Raw genomic sequence first — 18,300 nt, forward strand, 5'->3', positions numbered from 1 at the left:
TTCACACTACCGAATCCTGGGCAAAGCAAATATCCTCACTTTATTTTTATCTATTATTCTATTTATTTTTCTCACACACATTACATCATAAATGCAGTTTCCCCTCCCAATCCACTTCAATTTTTTCTGAGAATAGATATCAAAAGCAGGCAGAAAACCGTCAGAGACAGCCCCTGCTCCTACTGTTAAGAGTCCCACAAGAAGAACAAGCTACGCAACCGTGACATACGTAGAGGGCCAAGTCAGTCCCGTGCAGGCTCAGTCTCTATGAGCCTACGTTAGTTGATTCTATGGGTTTTGGGTTTTCTTGTGGTATCCTTCCCCTCTGACTCCTACGGTCCTTCCTCCCCCTCCTTCCATAGGATTTCCCCAGGTCCACCTAGTGTTTGGCTGTGGGTCTCTGCATCTGTTTCCAACAGTTGCTGATGAAGCCTCTGATGACAAATTATGCTAGGCTCCTGTCTATGAGGTAACACCTCATTGACTTTTTTTTTTTTAAGTTGGCCAGTCTGTTTGTTCTACTCTAGGTTTCTGGGCTATCCTAGGTCTCTGGACTATCTAGCTGCTAGTTCCTGGCCCTCAAGAAGTGTCAGGTGTGGGCTTCTACTCGTGGCATGGGTCTCTAGTTAGACCATACAGGTTTTGGCTATTCTCTCAAGTACTGTGTCCCTTTAACCCCAACACATCTTGTAGGCAGGACCAATTGTAGGTGAAAGGTTTTGTGGCTGGGTTGGTGTCCCAATCCCCCTACTGGAAGTCTTGCGTGGTTACAGAAGATGGCCAGTTCAGGCCCCATAGCCCCCTTTACTAGGAGTCTCTAGATAGGGTCACTCACACTTGTGCATTCTGGGAGTTTCCACTGCACTAAAGATGTCTAGCTCATCCCAGAGATGCTCCCTGAATTCCAGTTGTCTTAGTATTTTCTCCTCCCACCCCCCACCCCAATCCCAGCTCCCGAGGGGACATCTATTCTATGTCCTGACCTATGTATCTACTCACTTATAAGTGTATCAGTTATGAAGTGAAGTAGAACCATGCCACATCCCATGGGCCAGGAGAGGCTAAGAACAAGGAAGGCTCAAGAAAGGACAAATGAACTTTCTCTCTGGGGAGAAGATTTTTTTTTTAATTCAGAAAATTTTGGTGTTTGTTTGCGACAGTCTCTTTCTCTATGTGGCTCTGGCTGTTTGGGAACTCATTATTGTAGATGAGGCTGGCTTCAGACTCAAAGATCCTCCTGCCTCTACCTCCCAAGTGCTGAGATTAAAGGTGTACACCATCAGATGGGGATAGAACTCGGTGTACCTTGGACATCTGAAACAAGTGCTCTATCACCCAACTCTATCCCAGCCCACTAATTCTGATAGTATTTAATGGGGCTTATGAGCCTGGCATTCTGAAAGCCACTTGGGATATGGAAGTAATTGGTCCCTTGGTCCCTGCTGCCCTAGTGCCTTTTCTAAATCGAGCTCTCCCCCTCTCTGCCCCACCCTGACAACCTAAGTAAACGTAGTTGTCACGTGCTATGGAGAGCAGAAAGACAAGAACAGACCTTAGTGGGGTTGGGGGAGGCAGACCCCATCTAAGACTGGGCTGGAAAAGGTTTCTAGGGAAACCGGTGAGTGACACTTGTAAGACACAGAATGAGGAACAACATGAGAAATTTGAGATGAGTTTGTGCCAGTCAGGAAAAGAAAAAGCAGAGAGCAACAAGAGGGAGAGTCAGTTTTGAACATACAGCAGGGGTCTGGAGGGTCAGAGCCCAGCAGCTGCTCTGTGCTGGAGGCTTATGGCGTTCCTGTGATAAGCGCGACCACAGGTGGGCGTGTGTGCAGTAACAGCCGTAGGAAGAGGGAGGGACGTGGCTGAGAAGCCTCCAGAGTTAAAGACCAGGTAGGAGGCAACACTGGAAAGAAAATCAATGGAGAAGAAGGATGGAGATGGCAGGTGTGTGATGAGGCAGCGAGGTTAGCTGGTGCTGAGTTTTAATCCGGGGTCTCTCTGCCGGGTCCCTAACCTCTTTACCTGTCATCCTTTCCATCTGTGACAGGGGATGACAGCAACACCGAGAGCTGTTGCTGGGTAAATGAGTACATCGTATAAAGAGTAGCACAGTTTTACTCATGCTGTTTGCTGCACATGGAGTGGTGACCTCTGCAAACACCATCTCCCCTGCAGACCCCCTCAGACCCCCTCCTGGGACAAGTCTCCCTGGGTATCCCCGGCTGTTTGGAACTCAGAGATCTGCCTGCCTCTGCCTCCCGAGTGTTGCCACCACCACCACCGCCGGGCTGGCAAAGAGTGTCTTGACGAACTGGTGCGAATCAAATGGGAATGGGTAATAAAGTCAAGAAAAATGGCTTTTGTTATTGTTGTTGTTGAGAACAGAATGGCAGTTGGAGGAAAAAGAATGAAGTGATCTTTTAAAGTGAATTCTTTTTAAGATTTATTTATTATATTAATAGAGTATACACTGTAGCTGTCTTCAAACACACTAGAAGTGGACACCAGATTCCATTACAAATGGCTGTGAGCCATAAAGTGAATTTTTATGGGCTGCTAGCAAGATGGCTGCTCAATGAGCGTGTGGCCCAGCGAGGAACTGAGTTCGTTCATGGAGTTCCTTTTCCCAAAAGGGAGCAGAAGAAAATGGATTCCTCTGACTTCTACCGTGCAGTGCGTGTATCACTTTAACAAAGTTTTACATTGATGGAAGACACCCAACCTCTTCTGTATGCTGGCTGCACTCACCCAGTAAAGAGGGCAGGGTGGATGCAGAAGAGCATTTTCTGTCCTCTAACACCAGCACCGGGCTCGTGGCAAGTGGGAGGACCAGGAGATGAGGGCCATCCTTAGCTACCTGAGACCCCTCATTGCCATGCCCCCACTCTTATTTGTAAAGACATATAATAATAAAATGTCATTGAGGCCCACAGTTTATCTTTAGGAATTCTCGTTACACTTATTTACTTTTCTCTGCTCGCATGTGCGTTCTCAGGTGTGACACCCTAGGGAGTTCCAGGTACCATTATCAGCAGCCAGTGCTTATCTGCCGAGCCATCCGGCCAGCTCTGCAGCCGGTTTCTGAGCAGTAGCTATTACAGCTATATCTAGTACTTATGGGTGTATGCAAAACAAACAAAACTTAGTCGAAAGTTCACAGGCTCAGATGGCTCTAACCTTGAGTAATCAAACCAGGCAGCATACTACCCAATCACAAACTGCCAACTAATGTCTAACTGGAACTTTTGACTTAAACCAATCAAAAAACTTTTTATTTTGTGTTGCTTTTGGAAACACCTTATTTAAACTAGGTGAGGTGACTCATGCCTATAATCAGTAATCAGGGCTTGGAAGTGGAGGCAGGAAGACCAGAAGGTTAAGGTCATCCTTAGCTACTTAGAGAGCTTGAGCTAGAAATGTCTCACAGACAAAGTCTGTGTATCCTGGGCTGCCCTGGGACTCAGTAGACTCCCAGAGCTCTGCCTGCCCGCCCGCCCGCCTGCCTGCCTGCCTCCGGAGCTGTGCGCCCCAGGGCTGCCATATTATACAGTGTTTGTTAACATCCCAAAGTCTAGGCTCTGATAAGTAAGTCTTTAAGATATAAAACAACAACAACAACAACAACAACAACGACAAACCAAAACCAAAGTAACAAACAACCCTAGGGACACAGTAAAATACTGAATAAGATACTTTATACCAACACTCTCCCATTTTCTGCAGGTTTGCATTTTCAATACTAAAGATTTTTGGTTTTGTTCTGAGAAGTTGACTTTGGTGTGTGAAGGTGTTTGCCGCCAAGCCTGATGGTATGAGTTCAACCCCTGCCCCCCAAAGAGGAAGGAGAAAACCCATTCCTGCAAGCTGTCCTCTGACCTACACACCCACACGCATGTGCCACAGCATGCACAAGCCCCCACACACAGTGACGTCTAAAAACACAAAAGCCTGGTTCTACCATTGCTACTTCTCACTTCTTCCTCACTGGAGACAGAACCCAGACACTCATTGCCTGCTTGTTCTCCCCACTCCATCCCTTAGGAATAAAAACCCAGAATTGCTTCCAAAAAAAATCTACTCCAGCTGACGAAGAAATGGCGCAGCAGTTCCCAGCACCCAGAGGGCAGCTCCAGGTCCAGGGGATACAATGCCTTCTTCTGACCTCTGCTGGGGGCAGGCACACATACATACATACATGCAGACAAAACACTCACATGTTAGGAAGACTCTGCTAGAGCAAACTCTCCTGTATTAAGGACTCTTGAACGCTCAGCTTTGGGTTGCAAACTTGTGAGGTGCTGTGTGAGTGTAAACTCCTACAAGTGAAGGAGAACACCAAACCACCCGTGCAGTGTGGCCGGCCCTAACCGCCTCCAGAGATGTGCACCACTTTGCACTCACATCAGGAATAGATTAGATTCCTATTTCCTCCAGCTTTGCCATGGACACTGTCTGAAAACTATGTCAGCACGATTCCCACTTGCCTTGAATCTGTAATGTAGTTACAACTTAGATGTGGTTGCAAGTGAGACTCCTCAGCTGCTTGCATGATACTCACAGGAGGTATTTTGAAAGGCAATTCTGATTGTTTTCTTCCCCAACTACAGAGAGAATGAGGAGCTCTCCTAAGGGCTTTCCTCCTGATGGTGGTTTATGGAGATGACTGGCTTTTGTATTTGTGGTGGACTGAATATACTTGTCCCAGAAAGTGGCACTACTAGGAGGTGTGGCTCTGTTGGAGTGGGTGTGTCACTGTGGGTGTGGGCTCTAAGACCCTCCTCCTCCTACCTGTCTAGAAGATAGTCCCCTCCTGGCTGCCTTTGAATCAAGATGCAGCACTCTCAGCTCCTCCTGCACTATGCTTGCCTGGACGCTGCCATGTTCCCGCCTTGAAGATAATGGACTGGACCTCTGAACCTGTAAGCCAGCCCCGATTGGATATTGTCTTTATGAATAGAGTTGCCTTGGTCACGGTGTGTGCACAGCAGCAGACCCTGACTGAGACAGGCTCTTGTTTTTTTGAGTCACACTGTTATTATTTAAAGGTCACTGACGCAGGCAGACAGGAGGATAGGGAAGGGAGGTAGCTATGTCAATACGGTGGTTGTGTATTTGGGGAACGCAGGAGATTCTGCCCAGCACCTTACTCTACAGCTTCTTCCTGTCCTCTGCTTCAGACGGTAAAGCAGTCCCAGAAATGTGCTGTACCTCAGATCCCTCAGTGGGTCTGTTCCCAAAGACTTTGAATGCACATTAAACACAAAAACTAGGCTGTTTTCTGAAATAAACATATTCTGATGAAATGCAACAAGAAACTAAATGCATGCATTGGAAACGTGTCAAAATCAGGTCGGTCCACTATACTTTTACAGAGACGGGGCACTTGGCCAGTGATTCATACACACCAGGTGCTGAGCTCTAACACTGAGAGTCAGTATGAAAAGCATGGGTTCTCTAAGCCTCACCAGGCCTTCCTTTCCTTTAACAGACGAAGCCAGGGAGCTCCAGGAGCCCTCTAATGCCTAGACACCGATGTGTGTCCTGAGACTGTAACAGCCATGCTGGAAGAGGGGCGGTTAAGGTCCATTTTGAGTTGCTTTCCCAGAGAGTGTGTACAACACTAGCTAAAGCATCCTGCCAGGCTGGGACAGACAGACAGACACTGAGTAATATGTGCTCTGCATCAGTCAGGTCTGCAGCAGAACAATGAAGACGTTCTTGTCCGTCAGCAAACCCAGCACTCCTATTTCAACTCTGCAGACATGCTGCCTGAGGCCAGCCTATTGCACACTTTTTGGTTGTTCGACCATTTATACTCTTAAACTGAGGTCTCCTAAGCTAGGCTTATACTTGTGTGAGCTGTAGTTTATGATATTCACTGAATTAGAAATTTAGAAACTTGATTATCTAAACCTGTAATCAGAGCACTTGGAAGGTAGAGGTAGAAGTCCAGGACTAGCACAGACTACATGTTATCATCAAAACAAAACAACAAACAAACAAGAAATTGATAAATTTAAAATATTCACTAATTTACTTACATTGAAATGACTGTATGTTAACATACCGCCTTAAAGGGAAAAATAGTATTTTCTGAACAGCACCGCTGTGAGCGTCTCTGTGAATGCGGCAGAGCACAGCTGGGTTCTCTATGTGCTTCACACTTTCCCTATCGGCACACGCTGCCAGGCTTGAGATGTATGGGGAAACCCACCTAATTCAGGCGCAGCTGCAGGAGGAAAGGTGTTTAAAGCCTTTTCAAATAACTGGGGGTGGCTTTCTCTCACGTTCATGTGGTAATGTTATGTAGGCTCATGTCTATATGCAGGTGAGGGAAGGCATAAGGTAAGGCAAGGTCTGTTATTGGGCAGTGAAAAAGAAAGGCGGGCTGAGAATTTTAGAGATGGGACAGAGAGTATGGAGAGGAGGAGGAGGAAGATGGAGGAAGAGAAGGATAACCCAGATCGGTGTGACTTTTAATAGCCACAGGTAGCTATGAATACTTTATAAGGGATGGATTATTACAGGACGATGTCTTCTCTAGGTGGGCAGCTTGTATCAGTATCAACTGGCTCTGAGTCTATTGTGTGGATGTTTTGAGGAGAGAATTTGCTGATAGAAATCTGACTGGTAAATTACAAGCCTCTAGAGTTCTGATTTTACGGGTTACAGAGATTTGTGACAGCTGACCATGAGATGGGAGGTTGCTACATGGGGCTGGTGTGGCAGTGACCCACCATTGAAACTAATGAATCAGGTAGAGACATTTCAGGAGCTCGAGGCCAGAGAGTTGGCCAAGATGAGAATGGCCCACTGGTGTCATGTGGCCCACCAGTACCAGCACAGCATGGAATGGAAAATCCTTTTCTTATTATTTCCCACTACAATGTTATTTTTTTATTTGCTTGTTTTGTTTTTTCATTTTTTTGAGACAGGGTCCCACTATCCACTGCAGGTTAGCCTTGAAAATAATGATCCTCCTGCCTCAGCCTCTGGGATTGTAGACATGAGCCACCATACAACTAGAGTAACTTTCTAAAAGGTGGGATTTTCAAATCCTGTCTACAGAATAGCAATAATGGCAAGAATACATTACATCTGAGCTGAATGACCTGTTTTGTGCTCTGGGTGATCTTTTTAATCCACAGAAGGTTTTGTACAGGCTGCAGGCAACATGTGAGCTGCTGGCGCACTAAACTCATACAGTTCTTATAAAAGTTTCCAGGTTTTTTTTTTTTTTAAAAAAAAACATTTGAAGATTGCTATCTGTCAACTATCATTCCTAAAGCTCATGGCAAATAAGAATCCCCGAATCTTTAATTTCTATTTGGAAGCTCTAAGTTTACCATAACAAGGCTTATTTCGCTCTGAAGACCTGACAATAATCACGCTTTACTTACTGCAGTCTGTCCACCACATTCTTACAAGTAAATAGGGCACCCCCCAAAGGACAGAGAGTCACCCCAGCTCGTGTCTCACACAGCTACAGCAGCTTTGCTAAGATGAGCAGTGACACTTTGTCATGTGCACAGATGCTTGTGGAAGCATTGAAATACATGTGCAAGGATTAAGACAGTTAAGGAGTCTCTACTGCTTCATCAAGAACACACTAGGGTGACACTGGCCTTAAGAATAAAACTTGTTCACACTTGCTACACGCCATGGTTAGTAGTGCAGTGAGGAGCTACCGCGTTCCCGTGACCACAGTGGGTTTTCAGGGGGTCACAGAGTTCACATGACCACAGTGAGGGTTTTAGGTGTTAAAGAGTTCCCATGACTACAGCAGGGTGGGATTTTTTTGGTTTCTTCCTTTAGGAATTGATGTGGGGAGGGAGGCAGAGGGTTGGCTCAGTAGTTAAAGAGCACTGGCTGCTTTTCCGGAGGACCATGGTTCAATTCCTAGCACCCACATGGCAGCCCACGACTGTCCATAACTCTGGTTTCAATGAATCTGGCATCCTCACACAGACATACATGCAGGGAAAAACAAGCTATTTTTAAAAAAAAAGAACTGATGGTGGATAGATTACTCCAAATGTACTGCCTGTGTGTGTGTGTGTGTGTGTGTGTGTGTGTGCGTGCGCGCGTGCGCACACACTCGCTGCTGTGTGCATGCCTATGTATGAGAGTGCATGTGCCACACCCTGGTACAAAGGTCAGAGGACAACTTGCAGGAGTTGGTTTTCTTCTACTATGTATATCCTGGTGATAGAGTCCATCAGAGAACCCAGGTCCAATTCCCAGCATGCACACAGCAACTAACCATCGTATGTCAAGCTCAGAGATCACCTACCTCTTCCTCTTGAGTGGAATTAAAGGTTTGGTGGCCCAACTAGCCCAAGCATTTTGACTTAAACAATTTCTTTAACACTACACTCATTTCCTACATTTCCTCCATTTTATAGGAAAACCATCGATATGCCAATTGATGACATTTTGGTCAACAATCACAGACGGCTCAAGATAGTGCAAGTTATGATGTTTGCATAATTACAACATTTTTAGTGACACACTTCTCTGAAGCAATACACAACATGTGACTGTGTTCTAAGCTTGAGAGAACCAGTATCGTGTCAAATAAAAATTGAACAAATCAATCATTTATTGAAGAGGCCAAAGGTGAGTAAGAGGGACAACCGTGTAAGGCACAGAGTACAAAGCAGCACAATGCAGTGTGGTGGAGAAATAAAGAACTATGGGAAGGGTTACCACATCTCAGGAGATCAGCAAGCTTCAGTCAATTATCACATTCCAGCAGACAGACGAGTCCATTCCTTCATGTACTGTCTAGGCTACCACCTCAGCACTTTGACAGCTGAGTATTTGTGACAGACACCATATGGCTCACAAAGCCGAGAATATTTACTATCTGAATATTTACAGAAAAAGTGTGCAGACACTGCTGCGTCCTCTTGTTTGCTGAACAAGGACACCAGGCTAAGACTAAGATAAAGGACAACCCACCCCTTCCTCCCGTGGATGTTCACAATGAGTGTCATCTGGTAAGCAGAATCGTGTCCTAGTGGATGGCACAGCGGCTGGAGAGATGCGAAAGTCCTCAGCAACCCAGAGCCAGGCTGTGACGAGGGAGGGGTGGATTGTCAAGTGTCAGAATAGCATCCCCTCCTAAACATCAAGCATTTTATTATTCTTTGATGATTTACGGAAAGAACATACACAGAGTACACTACATATTAACAGCTGCATTTGTCAAGACTGACATGGAGAAGGAGATTACTCCCATCCATCATACCTGACTGATGAGCAAAGTCAGAAGAGCACAGTCTCCCAAGCAATGGACACGAGCTGGAGCCACTGACACAGCAGCAACAGCCTCTGGAAGGAAGGATGAGTCCAGAGCAGAGTAGACCACAGCGGGGGTTCTTGTGACAGTATGTTATCTTTCCTATGGTGACTCTTGGGGTCCTCTGGGTCTTACACTGTAAACACACATGCCTTTCCACTGTGATCTGAGAACAGGCCTAGTACCACAGCTGTGACGCCTGTCCTGAAGACTGTCCTACACTGACCACAACAGATGTACGGCAAAGAAAGCTCACACAACCAGTGAAAACTGGAAGAACTCGGCTTCCATAGCACACTAGTCAGAGACTTATGTACCAGGGAAAGAGCAGCTTCTTTACCTCTACACAAGACTGTTTTAAAACTTGACCAAAATAAATCTATTTCAGGGTTTTCCAGAGGAACAGAAAGAATTGTTAGAGTGAATCTGTAACATATATAAAAGGGAATTTATTAGACTGGCTGGCAACCTATGGTCCAGCTAGCCCACCAATGGCTGTGCACCAATGAAAAGTCCAAGAAACCAGAAAGTTGTCCAGCCTATGAGGCTGGATGTCTCAGCTGCCTTTAGTGCACACAGAATCCTGAAGAAGCAGGTTCCAGTGCCAATGAAGGAATGGACTCACCTGAGTGACGGGCAGGGAGGCAGAAAGCTGGAGTGTCCTTTCCCATGTCACTTCTAGAGGCTGCCAAAGGCTGTTGCCTACATTAAAGGGGGATCCTCCCACTTCAAATGTCTTAATTAAAAAGACATTTGATTCCTGGTACTCAGGAAGCAAAGGCAGGTAGATCTATATGAATTCGTGAATTCAAGGCCAGCCTGGTCTACAGAGCATGTTCCAAGATGGCCAAGGCTACATAGAGAAACCCTGTCTTGAGAAGAAAGAAAAAAAAGTCTCTCTCAGGTGTTTCCTAGGTGCTTGGTTTGTTTGTTTGGTTGGTTGGTTGGTTGGTTAATTCCAGATATTGACAACCAAGGACAGACATCACATATGATGACCAGAACTGACATTTCACATTGGAACCACTCCAAAGTGTCTCAAACCCTCTTATAAAATATAATATAACCTGGGTATACATGTCCCCAAAGAACTAAGAGAAGGGACTCAGATAACACTGATATTCATAATTAATAGTATGCACAGCATCTCAAGGTGGACCACCCACAAGGCCACAGCTGGGTGAATGGATGGTCATATAGGCGAATGTCAGACTCGGGAAGGAAGTCTGATCATGCTACAATGCACATGAATTTGGGAGCATATTGCTGAGATAACTGCATGCAAAAGAATAGCATTGATTCCATCCACACCTGTCCTAAGATAGGACAGTTCGGGGGACTATGGGAAAGAGCTGCAGAGACAGGTCACTGTTGGACAATGGGAAATTGCTACACCAAACACAATGAAAGCATGCCACTTAATCATATACTGACCAACAGCTAATATGGTAGGTTAAAATTTTGACACTGAATATTGTATTACAATATATTTAAAATAAAAATTAAGAAAAAATACATTTTATACTATAGAATACATACTTTGGGAAGCCTTGCTCCAAGAGAAATTTTCCCTTAAGACCTATAGCTAGGAAAACCTTATGACTCAAGCACGGAATACAAAGTAACCACAGTAAGAGCGGCAAAGAGTACTTACCTGTGTTTGTCACATAACATTATGTAAAGTTTTAATTTCATTATCTACCATCCCATGACATATGTAATGTTTATTATCCCTAATTTATAAGTGGGCAAACAGAAGTGTTAAACGTATTCAGCGTCACAAAGTCAGCACTGAGAGTCTGGACACAGAGTGGTGGCAGCAGTGCCTGCTCGCATGTCTAACCCCAGCAGTCAGGGGCAGAACCGGGTGGATCTTTGTGTGTGAGACCAGCTTGGACTACAGAGATAGTTCCATGACAGCCAGGGCTATGAAAAGGAAGCACTGTTTCCACAACAACAAAACAAACAAACAAACCAAAACCAAGGAAGACTGCTGTCTCCAGTCTACAGCGAGAGACGTCTGCCAGTCCCCACAATGTCTTAGGGCAAACCTGACCGAGTCCCATTCTCAGGATTTATAGTAATCCTTTTAGTATTGTAAAGGCTTGGGTTACATAAAGTTTCCAAATTTGAAGACAGGGATACCACAACACCCAAACAAATGTTATACAGCTTCCCAAAGAAAATAAACATGGAAAAAAAAAAACCTTTGAAAAGTATCTAAGCACCCAAAAGCAAAGCCCCGCTGCAGGCCGTGAGACTCCGAATGAGACTGCTGCCAGGACAGCAGTAACAGCAGACACTATGTGGGGCTCCCCTATGTGCTGGAGTTTGCCACCTTATCTCCATGAGGTCCCATCTAGGAGGAACTTTTACTACGAACCCCAGAGCTGATGCTCAGGTGGGTGCCAGAAACCTGGGAGAAGCCACCATTTGGAGTCCAACATCAGGCTCCACTACCTCTAGACCAGAGGCCATGCTGTGACCAGCCACCACTTCCAACCCAACTCCGGCTCTCTCCCCGACCAGCTGGGACCAGTGAGCATCATGATCAAACTGTGCCTTCTAGGGTAGGGGACTGAGCTTGGTTGTACAGCTCTGGGCTGGCAGAGGTGAGGTCCCTAGTCAGTCCTCAAGATCATAAGAAAGAAAAAATGAAAAACCAGCCTGGGATAAATTGCTACAATGTCTCCTCCAGACAAACACTGGTGGGCAGAGGTGAGAGAACTCCCATTTTTTTTTTTTTTTTTTTTTTTTTGTTTTTTTTTCGGAGTTGGGGACCGAACCCAGGCCTTGCGCTTCCTAGGCAAGCTCACCACTGAGCTAAATCCCCAACCCCACACCCCATTTCTATATAAACCAACAATGTCACTTAAAGACTAAGCGAAAGCTGTGACCATGCCCTTCCTGGAGAAGAGAAAGCAATGGCAACTGAGTACACGATGTGCTGGGCCACCGCTTGATCTACCTAATACAATGAACATTAAAACACACCTTCAATATAAGCACCTGGGAGGCAGAAGCAGGCAGATCTCTGAGTTCGAGGACAGCCTGGTCTACAGAGAGAGTTCCAGGACAGGCAAGGCTACACAGAGAAACCGTATTTTAAAAAAATAAAAAAAGGAGCAGCAGCAGGAAGGAGGCTCACAGCAATCTAAGACACTATCGTGAACTCAGGTTAACTAACCTGAGAACAGCTCAGTGGACAAAGGCTCCCGCTGCCAAGGCCAACTAACCTAAGTCCACACTCCTTCACTCACATGTGTCGAGTGACAGGAACATGTCCACACTTACACCCATGCATCATATATGTGCACACATGGGGATCTGCTGGGGGTGGTGAAAGCTGTCGCTCAGTTGGTATCTGAGTATCTGCCTAGCACACACAAAGCCCCGGCCAGAGCCCACAGCTTGCACTGCCTGAATTGGGCAAGGTAGGAATGCCTGTAATTCCAGCAGCATGTGGGAGACATAGGCAGAGAGGTCACAAGTTCAAAGCCACTTCTGAGCCCAGTCTGTAACACATGAGAACCTGTTTCAGCTCCCACCGCACACAGACACACACATACACATACACCACAGAGAGCCCCCCCTCTCTCTCACACACACACACCACAGAGTCTCTCTCTCTCTCTCTCTCTCTCTCTCTCACACACACACACACACACACACTCTCTCTCTCTCTCTCACACACACACACACACATACACCACAGAGAGCCTCTCTCTCTCTCTCTCTCTCTCTCTCTCTCTCTCTCTCTCTCTCTCTGAAGGCTGAGATCTAAACCTCTCTCCCCCTCTGCTGTCACTTTCACAGAAAAATTCAGTCTAACATTTCATTTAAAAAAAAAAATCTTGGGGTTGGGATTTAGCTCAGTGGTAGAGCGCTTGCCTAGCAAGCGCAAGGCCCTGGGTTCGGTCCCCAGCTCCGAAAAAAAGAAAAAAAAAAAAAGAAAAAAAAATCTTAAGAAAATGTTTTTCTAGTTTCAATTTCTTGCCTAAAAGTCTCTTTCCTTCTTTTACCTCTTAAAAGATCTGTTCTGAAAAGCTAAAACAGTCTAGAATACAGTATCCTTACATGTCTTACCTAAAACACAACACAATTTGTGTGATCTCCAAATATTAGCACTACAGAATCCAAAACTGTGTCCACAAGGCCCCTCCATTTGCAAAGCACAGAGACAGCTGGCCTGAGACAGTGAGGGAGGTGAATATCAGATGACCCTCACAGCCTAGGAGCCTATCGCCTGAGGTGCTTGTCCCACCTTCCCCTTGGTCCACCAATCCTAGAGATAGATACCTTGGGAATTCTCAATGCAGTTGATGATTTAACTCTGGCAACAGAAGTGCTGTCTGTGCAGCTGCCGTTTGCAGAAGCCGGCATGTAATCACAGTCTAGTTCTTACTTTTTATGGGATTTCAAGCTAACTCACATTTAGAAAGTGAAGAAAGAAAAGATTCATCACAGACACAGACAGACATCAGAACCATTCTGTACACAGTATATATACTAGATTGTCTCCAAAGTCAGCCACTAAGGACAGTCTACTACTCTCCCACACAATGGCCTCCCATCAGGAGGCACACGCTATTTTCCTTCCCCTTGGAATCTGGGCTTCTTTGCTTTCAGGGCCTAGGCAACTGCCATTTTTGTTTTCTTGGAGCCCTGGGCAGACGGGTAAGGACATTCGTTCAGGCTTTCCTAACGGAGAGATAGCACAGAAAGAGACCTATTGAAGAAGACACGTGAGAGCCATCCTGACAAAAGTCAACATCAAGGTTCTTGTTACGATCTCTAAGGCCAGGAGAGTTCAATAAATATCATGGACAACAAAGACAAGTCACCACAGGTGAGCCCTCCACAAACCCACTAGTGTGCACAAGATTTTTAAAAGGACAAAACTTTAGAAATGGCAGGAGCATTACTGGTCACTGGTGGTTGGGGACCAGAGTGAGAGTAGAGGCCCAGGGCAACACTGGGAGTCGGGTGCGTCTGGGTAGTGCTGGAAAGGATTTAAAGGTGAAAAGTTTAACCCAACAGTCTGCTCTAGTGAGAGGAGTATACACACTGCTCTCATAAACAAACATGTGCTAAGTGAATTGAAGAAACCAGAGTAAAACCACTGGATTGTATCAACACCAACATTCGACTTTTCTGAGACTGACACGTGATGACATACTCCCACTACCTCCACTGTGCTTACAGGACACCTTATGGTACAGTTTTACAAAGTGTTATCATGGGGTGAATCTAGGTAAAGGGAATATGCAATCCACTTATTTTTAAAATTACAAGTCAATCTATAAATAACCAGTAAAAATTTCAGTTAGAGATAGTGTAGTGAAGCTCCTAATTCTGACAAGACTTACACAGGGGTTTGAAGTAGTAGCAGCAGATGACAGCACAGGCTGTAATAGTCTAATGGGATCTGTGACTTTAACCTTATGAGAAAAGACTAACTGGGAGCTTATCTGATGCTAACAAGCGTGGCAGTATTAGTTCAGGACGTTATTTTTGCTCAGTTGTTTGCATCTAACCATACAGTTCTAGATGACACATAACAATTATCCCTTCAGCTAGCTAGAGAGAAATGGGAGAGAAAAGCCAGTCACAGAAGAAACAGCATGAACAAAGATATGCTTTCTCTGCATTTTGACAAGTTTGAAATTGAAGTACATTTTAAAATCGGGTGGTATGTTTTTCTTTAGTGACATATAAAGACCAGTTCATTTAGAATCAATCTTCAATTAGTTGAAACAAATGATGTTCAAACCATTCATTCTCAGTTCATTCTCAGTTCAAATTAGCTGTATTTTCAAAATAAACAATTTTTTTGAAGAGTCTTAATTTTTCCCTGTATAATCACTGACCTTGAAAGTGAGCACATCCGTCCTTACACTATATGAAAAGGAGGTGAGAGACCTACAAGGCAACAGATCAACTTCCATCAAGACAACTTAGCAGACAACCACCTACACAGCATTCCCAGTGCCCACTGCTCACTGCAGTTGGCCTCTCCGGCTTAACAAAGGAAAAGGCAAAAACAAAAAGAAAACAGAGCTCCAGTATGACACGGATGCAAACTTCCTTCTGACCTGTATTCTCTCCCTTTTAAACTTTCTATCGATTCTTTGCGAATTTCACATCAACTCCCCACCCCTTATATCTGTCCCTTTGTATTTGCCCTCCAGTCTTGCCACCTCCCTTGCAAAAGAAAAAGAGAGAGGGAAAGTGAAAGGGAGAAGGAACAGAAGGGGAAAGGGGGAGAGGGGGAGGGGGAGAGAGAAACAAATCTGATCCTAGAAACCATAGTGTGTCGCACGCAGTGTGTCCACTCATCTTCACTTGCAGATAGATGCTCATTGCAATGAGTCATGGGTCTGGTTCGAGAGGCCTCTGGCTTCTACCACACTCTCAATACTGAATCCTCACAGGACTCCTCTAAGACAGCCTGTTGTTGCCCCGTGTCATGGAGATCCTGCAGCGTTGGATCTACAGGACTGGCCCCTGTAGAGCAGTTCACAGATGTGGCAAGGAGTCGGTAAGCCGCCAGTTCTCCAGCATCTTGACTGGGGAGTAGGGGGTCCTGGAGATTGAACCTAGGGTTTTGTGCATGCCAAGGGTTCTATCACTGAGTCCAAGTGATATTTAAAATAACTTACTTTCCAAATTTGCCAGTAGTCACATGTAGCAAGGCAATTAAAACTTAATTATTGCCTGACAATACCAAGAAGGCACAGTAGAAATTCTGTGTGGAACATATAAGAATTCTTCTTAAAAGAAAATATGACCTTCTTCCCTTCTACATGGAACATAAAAACCAGCCAGCTGGCTCCCATGGCTTGGATAAGAAGCAGCCCACTAAAAGGCTGGGATCTCAGCTGTGGATGACCAAGGAGTGCTGGGACAATGAAGACTCTAACCTGATCAGCAGGTCAGACTCACTGCAACTAATGGGGTCCTAACTGGAAAGCACTGTTGGGAGGAGGTAGAAACTAGAAGTTGGGGGCTCAGAGAGCAAACTGGAAAGGAGCACTTTAGGGGACATGTTCCTGCATCCCTTCTGTTCCTCTGCTTCCCAACTGCCTTGTAGTGAGCAGTGTTCCTCTGTTATGCACACATATCATGTCTCCACCTTGCTGCAGGCCAAAAAGCAATGAGGCTGTCCAGTTATGAATCCAGAGGGCGTCAAATCCCTTGGAACTGGAGTTACAGGTGGCTGTGAACCCCCAGGTGGGTGCTGGGCACTAAACCACATCCTGAGTAAAAGCAAAAGAATTAAAAGAGGTGCTCTTAACCTCTGAACCACCTCTCCAGCCTTCACACACATTCTAACTGTGTTAAAGGCAATGGAATTCTGCTGCTCTGCTAGTACCTGGCTTACATAGCAATGATTTCCGTTTAAAACACTTGTTCCAGGGGTTGGGGATTTAGCTCAGTGGTAGAGCACTTGCCTATAAAGTGCAAGGCCCTGGGTTCGGTCCCCAGCTCCGGAAAAAAGAAAAAAGAAAAACAAAAAACAACAACAACAACAACAAAAAACTTGTCCCAGAATCCTAGTCTACACTACAGACTTATTAGAGGCTCTAGACAGTGAGCAATGCATGTCTGGGTATTTAATGTGTGCCTGAGTGCATGCATGTTGCTTCATGTGTATACAGGGGCCTGTGGGGGCCAGAAGAGGGCAGTGGATCCTCTGGAACTAGAGTGACAGGCTGCTGTGAGCTGCCTGGCGTGGGTGCTGAGAAACAAGCCCAAGTCCTCTGCAAGGAACAGCAAGTACTCTTAACTGCTGAGTATCTTTCTAGCTCCAAAATCTAAATTTTAAAAACCTGCAACAAACTAAAAGTTCTTAAGAAGGCAAGGATAAAGCTTTCAAGAAAAACATTTCCCTTTTTTAACAGTGTGGATAAAGTTGGTAAAAAGGAATGGAACACAGACTTTGGAGAATTTATCAGAGCCATGTCCCAAATTTGTAAACTGCTTTCACAGAAGCTTTTGGAACAGACTGGTGGCTTCGCTTGCCAGCCTGAGGACAGGAACAGAAAAGCCAAGAGCTGTGGGGAAGTGCGGAAGCTTCTCTCAGGCCCTTCCTTGTGACAGTGAACGCTAGCTAAGCGCAGGGCAGTGATTAGTAAGTGGTGTGCACTTCACACCTTAAATCTCAATGGATTTTTAAGGTTTCTCCAGAGGCTCAAGAAGTACAACAGCATTTTGGCTTAATAAATACAAGTAAGTGAAGTTTATGTTATTGAATTCTTTCATCACAGTCACAAGTTTCCCTATGCACAGAACAGAACATAAGGAAGAGGGACGAGAAAGGAAAGGGCTAACTTAGTTAGCGAGGTTAACTTAAACCTCGCTGGGGTTTTTTAATACTTCAGGTTCATTTTTTTTTTTTTTTTCTTTTTTTCGAGCTGGGGATCGAACCAGGGCCTTGGCGCCTGCTAGGCAAGCCGCCACCCCTGAGCTAAACCCGAACCCCTTCAGGTTCATTTTTAAGGGACTGGTTTCTGATGACTGCTAATGTTGAACTTCACATCCCCTACAAAGCGCTGTCCTCCAGGTCTCCTGTATCTGGGTGCCACAATCCCCTCAATCTTCTCAAATGTCTCCGCAAATATGAACTCTGTTCATCTTAAAGGGCATATTCATTGGCTGGAGAGTAATTTTTTTTTAGATTTAACACCTGTTACTTTCAATTATGCATATATTGGTGGATACGTGCATGTGGGTGTAGCTGTAAAGTTCTAAAGAGGGCATCAGATCCTCTGAAACTGGAGTATAGGCAGTCATGAGCCAAGTGACACAGGTGCTGGGAACTGAACTCGGGTCCTGTGTGAGAGAGATACTGTAACCCCTGAGCTATCCTACCCCTCTAGCCAGAGAATAACTTTCTAAGCAGCTAAATAGTGAAAGTGAAGTATGGGAAAGCACAACAACCTAAGCTCGCTCGCATCGCACTATGTGAGGAGCACCACTCTCACCTCCTG

General features: G+C 45.3%; 1 protein-coding gene across 1 annotated transcript in view; it reads right to left on the minus strand.

The window, feature by feature from the left end:
• The window catches only part of Sppl3 (signal peptide peptidase like 3), an 82,967-nt gene that overhangs the window by 35,434 nt on the left and 29,233 nt on the right, over window positions 1-18,300 (minus strand). The window lies entirely within an intron of this gene.

The sequence above is a fragment of the Rattus rattus genome, chromosome 16 (genome assembly GCF_011064425.1).
Source record: "Rattus rattus isolate New Zealand chromosome 16, Rrattus_CSIRO_v1, whole genome shotgun sequence".
In the NCBI taxonomy this organism is placed as follows: domain Eukaryota; kingdom Metazoa; phylum Chordata; class Mammalia; order Rodentia; family Muridae; genus Rattus; species Rattus rattus.